This window comes from Lagenorhynchus albirostris, chromosome 7 (assembly GCF_949774975.1).
Source record: "Lagenorhynchus albirostris chromosome 7, mLagAlb1.1, whole genome shotgun sequence".
NCBI lineage: Eukaryota > Metazoa > Chordata > Mammalia > Artiodactyla > Delphinidae > Lagenorhynchus > Lagenorhynchus albirostris.
In genome coordinates this window covers 8,952,474-8,960,767 of record NC_083101.1, presented here as the reverse complement: position 1 = coordinate 8,960,767, position 8,294 = coordinate 8,952,474, and the positions used below count along the sequence as shown (strand labels likewise).

The following is an 8,294-nucleotide window of genomic DNA, read 5'->3' as shown; positions in this document are numbered from 1 at the left end:
AACTTGGAATTTGTACTTTTTGTAAAGATATACTCTATGGGAATTGCAAGCAATATATCTATCTTAGTATTGTGTGAGCTGATGAGAGCCTCCGTGGCTCCCCCGCTCTCTCAGTGTTTCCTGCTTGAAGAAACCAACAGTTAAAAAGCCCTCTAAGATACTCTGTGTGTCACCAAATCTCTGTGTGTCACCATTTTTTTGGTCACGTGGTGCTATTTTTATGTTATGTATCTTTTAGGTCAGTATAGTTGTAGAAAATGTGAAATCTAATGGTAAAAGTGAATTATAATTTTTTTCCTCTCTTGAGTTTATAGCTTGAAAAAAGACCTCAAAAGCATGTGCTGGCAAACACATTACTGTATAAAAACATACCCGAGTCCTATTTGGATAATGTTTTATTAGTACTTGAGGAAGTGTCTTCAGTTTTATATTTTGTTCACCCGTGTGCTCCTAGTATACAAAACGGGCTTTATGAGATTGCCCTGGTACTGTGTACTCCGGCAGAGAGTAATGTTGTAAGCAGTTTGGTGGTGAGTTTGTGCTGCAGGCTGTCGGTAAGATGTCAGCACTCCAGGCTCTCTGCTTGAGAACCTTGGCCCTGAAACTCACAACTAGTGTGTCTCCACGGGAGAAGAGCACAGACCACCTAAGAGAAAAAAAAAAGCGAAATTCGGACCAACCTCAGAGGCTAGGAGTTAGAGGAATACAAAAGTAGATGTTTGCTGGTTTTCCGTGCTTTTTTGGCTCTTAAAATACCAAGAATGGAGTTGGGGTGGGGGGGTGTTTGGGGATTTTTTTTTTTTTTTTTGGTTTTTTTTGGGGAAAAAATCATTCAGGCCCTTGTGTGTGATCGCCCCCGGGGGTGGTAGCTGTGCAGTAGCATCTCTTCAGCACAGGGGATCTGTTCACGCGTGAGCCGCTGCTCTCCACATCAGTGTTACTACGCACAGACACACGCGAGTCCTGCCGCTCCAAGGAGCGACTTCTGCTAACCGGGTATATAGTATGCCTTTTCCTGTCAGACTGCCTAAGTCAGGGGTCTGTTCTCTCCCTGAAGCACTTGCTCAACTCCTGTCAAAGCCGTGTGCCTCAAGGGGAGGCTGGACCCCAAGTGTTTACCCACTTAAATATGTCCTGGGGTTTCAGGTAAATGTTTGTGATTTTTTTTCCTTACATGAATAAGTTTGATTTTTTTTTTTCCGTCAAAGAATTAAATGCAAAAAATTTGTGTTGTGATACAAATTAAGTTTGTGACAAGAAGCGCCCAAATCGAGGACATGAGAGGTCAGGCTCAGGGAAGGAGCCTCCTTTTCACTCAGGCTTGGGGCCTTCTGAGAGGTCTCCAGAGCATCCTGTGATAAACGAGACAAGTGAGGAGGGGCGGCACTTGGGGCAAGCGCCTTGAATGTCCTGGTTCTTGTCACCGTGTCCGTCTTAACCTTATTTACATGGAATTCTTTGTATTTGTAAATTTGTTTAACTGGTTTGAGTTTACCAAAGAGTGACTTATCCAAAATTGTCTTTGACAAAAATATACATTGCTTTGATTGTACAGTTCAGGTTCAGACGTTGTAATGGGACTGTTAAGGGGCAGAAAATTGATTGCGTTTCTCTCTAATAATCATGATTCCACATTTTGCAAGTTCCACTTGCTCCCATTCATGTTGCTAACACTTTACCCTTTCCACTGCTAGCAGTGTTAAGAATGAATTCTCAAGCCATAACCCAGTACTGTAAGGTCCCACAGGGCTTCGAGGGAGGCCGCGCGCGGGCCAGCACAGAGCTGCGTGGCCTCTCTGAGCGCGCGCACTGCCTGCCGTGCTTCTCAGTGTGCAGGGCGAGTGAAAGATTAACTCCGTTCACATCGGGCAGCAGCAATTAATTGTGCCTTGTCACATGAGGATGTGCCAGGAGGATTAACGTGACCACAGAACAGAAACATTCTCTCCCCGAAGTTCACTTCACGTCTCTGCAGACGAAGTCCGCTGTGTAACTCCTTAGAGCGACTCTTTTTGGAAAGCAAAGTCCCTATTTCTGTACAGTTTTAGGTTAGATGTTTCATTTATAACAAATGCAAAAATCAATTAAGATAAAAGTGATATGTGAAGAAATCTTTTACAGTAAAATATATCCTGAATTCATATAGGTTTGTTCATAATTGAGTCTCTTCTTGAGCTACCTTTTCAAATACGTAGACAATGTGAAGACAGTGACAGCGTCCTTTTCTATAGGTGTTTAACCTGTTATTACAAACTGTGAAAACAAAGAATTTTATACTTTTACTAATGTGTGTGGTTTTAAACAGTTATTTTCATTCTAATCAGTTCTCTACCCTCTAATTTCTACTAAAGCTGTAAATACATTTAGAAATTATATTTGTAAATACAGTATATGAAGTCAAGTTAATTTTGGGGTCAGTGGAAAGCCTCCCAATTGGCTCTGCCTTGGCAGTTTTGTTTTTTGTTTGTGCTTTCTTTTTTTTTTTTTTTTTTTAACAGCAGAAAGGATACTGTCGGTTCACTGTTAAGCAGAATATACTGTAGAACTAAATTGATAACTTCTAAATCTTCCAGAGCATGAGTAGATGTCTTTTCTAATGATAGCAGTTATAACAAGTCTTTGTTTTTCCCCTAGCCCAGACCATAGGCCTGCATATTTTTGTGTGTGGTTTTGTTTTTACAGCCTAGACTCTAGGAAGAATTTGCAGGAACACAAAACAAGGGCTGGGAGGGCATCATCTATGTGAATGAGCTTTACTTTAAAGAAATCAATGTATTTTATTTTAACAATGTTTTCCATTAGTGACTGTGATTTTTTTTGTTGTCGTCGTCGTCGTTATTGTTAAATTCTATAATGGTTTCCTGTGAAGCCTCCACTGAAAGGGACTCAAATATGCAACACCTAAACTATTTTCCAAGGGCACATGCCCCTTGAATGGTGCTTCTAGACTGGTCAGGGTTATTTATTAAATTTTATATATGAAAGTATTGGGGAATTATGTAAATTCTTTATATGAAACTATCTAGTTCATAAATCATAGGTTTCATATTACTCAGTGCAACTGAACTGAAAGTTCAGAAGAGTCATTCACATTGTTCGAAATTTGTAATGGTTGTCACTCGTCACATACGTCTCTTCAGTAAGTGCCAGAGTGCTTCCAGCGTTTCTGCCCAGTGCTTGGCTTCCCGGCCCGCAAGAGAACCTTTCTCTGGTTCCCCTTGGGTCTGGCACAGACAGGGCTGGTGTAGTTCTCTATCAAGTCCTGGAGTTAGCCTTGCAGCAGATTCAGTAAACAGACCTCTTGCTGCCCCTCAGTGACAAGTATGCTGTGAATTCAACCTTTGGACTTGCTGCCCAAGCCTTTGGTTGCTGCCCTGAGTATAGTAAGAGGTAAACTTACCTGGTTTCTTCGAGAATGACCATTTTCCTAATGTGAAAACCATCTCTCTCACCACTTTTATTAGTAGGGCTAACATTTTTTTCCGTTATAAATGGTTGAGCAATTTGAATGACTTAACACAGTGTCATTATCTTGCAATATAAACTGGTAACCTCACAACTCCACACTTCATCACCATATGAAGTAAATGAAGCTAGCTAAGCGGATGCTGTATCAACTAGTAACTTGCCATTAAGGATTATTTTATAGCATGAATTTAAGACTATTTATTCAAATGATATTTTACTCTTGTATTCATTTTGTTTTAGATTTGTGACATGAATACTTCAGTGCTGCTTAATTTTGTTCTGAATTCTTGTTTCTTGCTTGTAAATGGCTTTTTTATGGTATAAAGTCAATGGAAATTGCTGTTTGTAAATAAAAATGCTGCTAGAGCAGATGTGCTGTGGTCTTCCTCCGGATTTACCTCTTCTGGCCCCCTGAGTTTCACAGGCTCTAACAAACATCCTCCGGTGTCATAGTTTCTGTTAACCACTGTTTTTGAAAGGTTAGGATTTCCCAAGAAGCTCTTGTGCCACCGTGCTGCTGCAAAGACGAGAAAGCAGCAGATCTGTCTCTGACCTTTACCATGTGGGGTAGAGACTGGATTGTCAGGAGGCCGAAGTCTGCAGCCAGGATCGCTGGTGAACCCTTTCCGCATTTTCCTGCCGAAGTACCCTCTGGCTCCATCGAATGTGCCTTCTTCACTCCCACCACAGAGCTTGGAGGTGCACACGCCCTGTCTCCTGCCTCCAGCTCTCTGAAACTGAGCAAGACCCTGTGGCGCCCTCCTGGGTACGGAAGCCTTTCCATGTCCCCCATATATTGTTTTCAGGAGGAAGGCTTCAGCCTCCTAAACCTTCCCTGAGTACCAAAGCGCAGATTCAAACAGTTGCTAATCAGAAAAGGGAAAGATTGCAGAAACAGGAGGAGCAGTCAAGAAACTGTAGTCAGCTACGGGCAGCGCCTGGTCCCTCCTCAAGGGATATATACATAACAATATACCTTTGAGTTCTGCGGGAACTAAGGCCCCCCCAGGTGGAGTTATTCAGGCGGAGCACCAGAGTCCTGGAGCACTACCCTGTTATCACCAACCAGTCAGAAGAAAGTCACACACCCTGCAGCCTTCACCCCCAGTTCTGCCACCGTCCTCCTTGCTTGGCGCTAAAATAAACGTTTCTCTGCTCCAAACTTCGACCTTTTGGTTTGTTTGGCCCACGAACTTCTGTTCGGTATAACGTCTTCTCCCGAGAAGCCAGTTAACTCCTCCTCCCCAGATTTTATTAATAGCTCAGGCCTCCCTCCGGCAGGGAGCCCTGCAGCAGCCCTTCTAGGTCAGGCCCCTTTAACAGAGCCCTTTGTTGAGCTGTGTTCCTCCAGCCCTGCAGCGTAATTCATTGCTCTGAAAAATTGGTAGCTGTGTATTGATTAGATTATTCAATTAATGTTTCTCCCTCTAGCCTGCAAGCTCCATAACAGCAGGGATCCTGGACTGTCTCCCTCACCTGTATATCCTTAGCCCACAGCGCCTGGCATCGCAGCAGGCGCACAGGCAGGATTGAATGAATGAGCAAAAGCAGATATTCTGGGAGGGTCAAGCAGGGCAGTGTGGCTGGGAAGCGGGCCAGGATTAAATTTAGCTCCTGTGCTGATAGAGCTGACTTGCTCCTTGCTGTAGAACAGGTTCTCACCTTTACGGTCGAGCAGGCAGTGCGATGGTGCGTGGTGTAAGAGGTCCACGTAGGAACTGGCTTCATTGCTAGCTGGCAGCCTGCGGGACTCTGCAGGTACTAAGAGCATGATGGAGAAAGTGCATCGACTTGCGTGAATCTGGAGGTCTGGCTTCTAGCCATACCTTTGCCTGATACCCTCTTCAGCCCCAGTTTGTCTGTAAAACGTTGGAGCTGCACTCATGGCTCAGGTAAGTTGTGAGGCAGTGGCTTCTGTAGGTTTGCTTTTTCCCTGAGGCTGGAAAAGTCACCCAACATCAAGAATCAGGGGCGAGCCTCTCAGGCAGGGTTAGAGGAACGATCCCAAGGGGATGCGGTCCTGGCAATGAGAACAGCACCTGAAGCAGATAAACTGAATTGGAGCAGATGTGGTGTAGACTGCATTGAGCTGCTTTGCTGGCAAAGGCCATTGGCAGTAGCTGGCTCTTCATTTGTCCTAAGTCATGATCTGTGCTCGCATTGCTTTCTTCCCATCATAGTTCATAATTATCCCCACCTGGCTGCAGGGATGTCCGTGATGTCCTTTCAGTGTTAGCAACCACCAACCAATCCCTGGACCATTTCCTTGAAAACCCCTCAAGCCTCAGTGACTCATAATTAAATATCTCTGTGATGTTTTCCTTTTGTTCTGCAAGGCAGGCCTAGCTTGCATAACTTTTGTCAGCAAGTGGGACTCCAAACTTCAGAACACAAAGTAAATGGCAGAAAGAGCCCACCTCAAAGGAAACTGATGTTGCGGAACGTTATCAACTTGGGGTAGTGCGGTGGAGCCCTCACTGGGTGATTGCTGTGCTTGACGGAAGATGGACAATAAAGCTTGCTGCTCTAGCTTTCATTGGTCAAGAATGTGCTATTATTCTAAAGTGGCAGTGGGAGGAGGTATATGTTTAAATTAACGGTGGATTATAATGCAGTCACCCGCAGGGTAACCTGCCTGAGTCTGCAGGGACAGAGCTGTGTCTGTTTCCAACTCAGGCAGCAAACAGGTGCCCCGCCTGTCATCTGTCAAAGAGGTTGCTTACTAGGGCTTCTCTTGTTCCTGCCTCTTCCCTAAAGGAGCTTGGCCTTTAGGACAGTCTGGCTGGGCTTCTAGGGGCTATGGACATGACCCTTCAGGGCAGCTAGCTAGATGTCGCTGCTACCCCCTTAGGCTACGTAGACAAGCCCATCTCGCTTTGCTGTGGAGCCATGAGGTCCCCGCACTCAAAGCATGTCTTCACCCCTTTGGCCTCAGCCTTGGCACTCTGATCAGCCCTTGGGCCCTCTTCTTTGTGTCCTGATGCAAGATTTGCCCTGTTGTCCTTCCCTGGGCTCCCCTGGACCCCACTAGTGGCTGTGCATAGCCCGGGCCTCTGAGCTAGAATGGATAATGCAAGTTTGCTTGCAGCTCCCTCAGGTGCCGTGTGTGTGTGTGTGTGTGTGTGTGTATTTTCTTTAAAATGTGCAAATCAGGGGACATTCCCTGGCTGTCCAGTGGTTAGGACTCCACGCTTCCACTGCACGGGGCACGGGTTTGATCCCTGGTCAGGGAACTAAGATCTCGCATGCCACGTGGCATGGCCAAAAAAAAAAGGGCAAATCAGAGGATAAGTCATTTTGAATTCTGCCCCCTTCCCCAGGGTGCTCAAGACACTTGCACTCTCCTAAGAGTGGGAAGGGCCCTCCCAGGCCATCTACTCCCCGCCTCCCAGTACTAGGACTCCCTAGCCTAGTCCTTGTAACTAATCTCCAGTTTCTACTTGCTTGTGGGAACTGGCTGCCTCCCAGGGGACTCCGCTTTGACCGCTTTCCATGATAGAAAGTCCTTCCTTATCCTGAGCTCCAAAACTGCCTCTCGGAGTTGGCCCCTCGGCTCTCTGTTCTACCCCAAGGACCACAGCATTTCCGGCTCCCTCCAGCCGTCTCTTTGGGCTTCTCTAGGCTGAATGTGACTCTAAGCTATTATTTTCTCTAGAGCCTAGGCCATGGGAACATCCTTCCTCTTTCTGTCTGCCCACTTCCCTCCACTTCAGGGCTTTAACAGATATTATCAGGAGACATGTTTCTGACAGAATTTTGTTGGAACTGAGGAATCTATAACTTGGAAGAACACGTCTTTGGCAAAAGAATTGCTTTTGTGTGACTGTTATTTTAACTAGCCTATCTCTGCCAGACGTTCCATTCATCACACATCTGGGTCCCTGGAGCGATTTTCAGGGGGTTTTTGTTGTATTTTTGTTTTACCCCTCAGCTCCTTCACTCTCTCCATTTACTTCTCCAAATATTAATGTGAGAATCAAAAGCCACCTTTCATTTTGGAGATCTGGGCTCTGAGGCTGGACTTTTGCATCTGAATTTCCTCGGAGGCCTCACACCATTCCCTTTGAGGGTGATCCTCTCACTGTGATCACTGAGTCTCCGGGGGTGGGAGCTGAGGCTTTCTGAACCTCACAGGTGCTGGTGCTAATTCAGCCGGGCAAAGGGATTCCTGTCTTGGGCGTCTCATCCTTGGGAGGGAAAGCAGGGGCCGACTGCTGGCTTCATTCCACTTCCTTTCTGCCCTTTCAGCACAACTGCATCCCCTCACTGGGACCTCATGCACTCCTTCCTCCCTGCTGGACCCTGGCCAGGCTGGTGGCGAAATGGGAATGCTATTGGTGTTCAGTAACTAAACTGCTAGTTCCCTTCTTTCCCTCCACTGCATGGTCCCTCTTTCCCCAGAATGGGGCTCCAGGGACCTCCTGTCACCATGCTCTGTTGAAAGGCCCCACGTCCAACTGCGGTCAGGGGATGACCAGCTGTAGTCCCTGTAAGGACTGGAGGCTTCCACTCTGAAGGTAAGCCCAGCGCCTCTCTGCTTACAGTTTTCCTTGTGGAAATGTTTCCCTTTATAAAGTGTCAGTTGCTATCTGGATATAACGGTCTAAGCCCAGATGGAAAGAATTTAATGGCATCCTTCCTGGGGGCTCTGTGTGGATAGCTGGGGCCTCATTGATCCCCCCGAGAGAGCCAGCGACAGGGTCTGGTAACCCTGAGAACTCTAGGAGGCCAGAGGTCCCAGGACAGGGTATCCTCTACCTTTGTCCTGGGCACTAAGATGACCACTCTCTCAGGCTCTGGATGGCAGAACTCAGGTGGCCTGACCT

At 46.3% G+C, this 8,294-nt stretch overlaps 1 protein-coding gene across 2 annotated transcripts in view; it reads left to right on the top strand.

Annotated features, from left to right (window-relative positions):
- The window catches only part of RALGPS1 (Ral GEF with PH domain and SH3 binding motif 1), a 322,342-nt gene that overhangs the window by 20,868 nt on the left and 293,180 nt on the right, over window positions 1-8,294 (top strand). Inside the window, exon 1 of one of the 2 annotated variants that reach the window (XM_060154322.1) lies at window positions 7,874-7,985. The exons of the other annotated variant lie outside the window; for it this stretch is intronic. The gene's annotated coding sequence lies outside the window, so the exon portion shown is untranslated. Of the gene's footprint in view, window positions 1-7,873; window positions 7,986-8,294 lie in introns of those variants that run through there. 2 annotated transcript variants of the gene reach the window in all.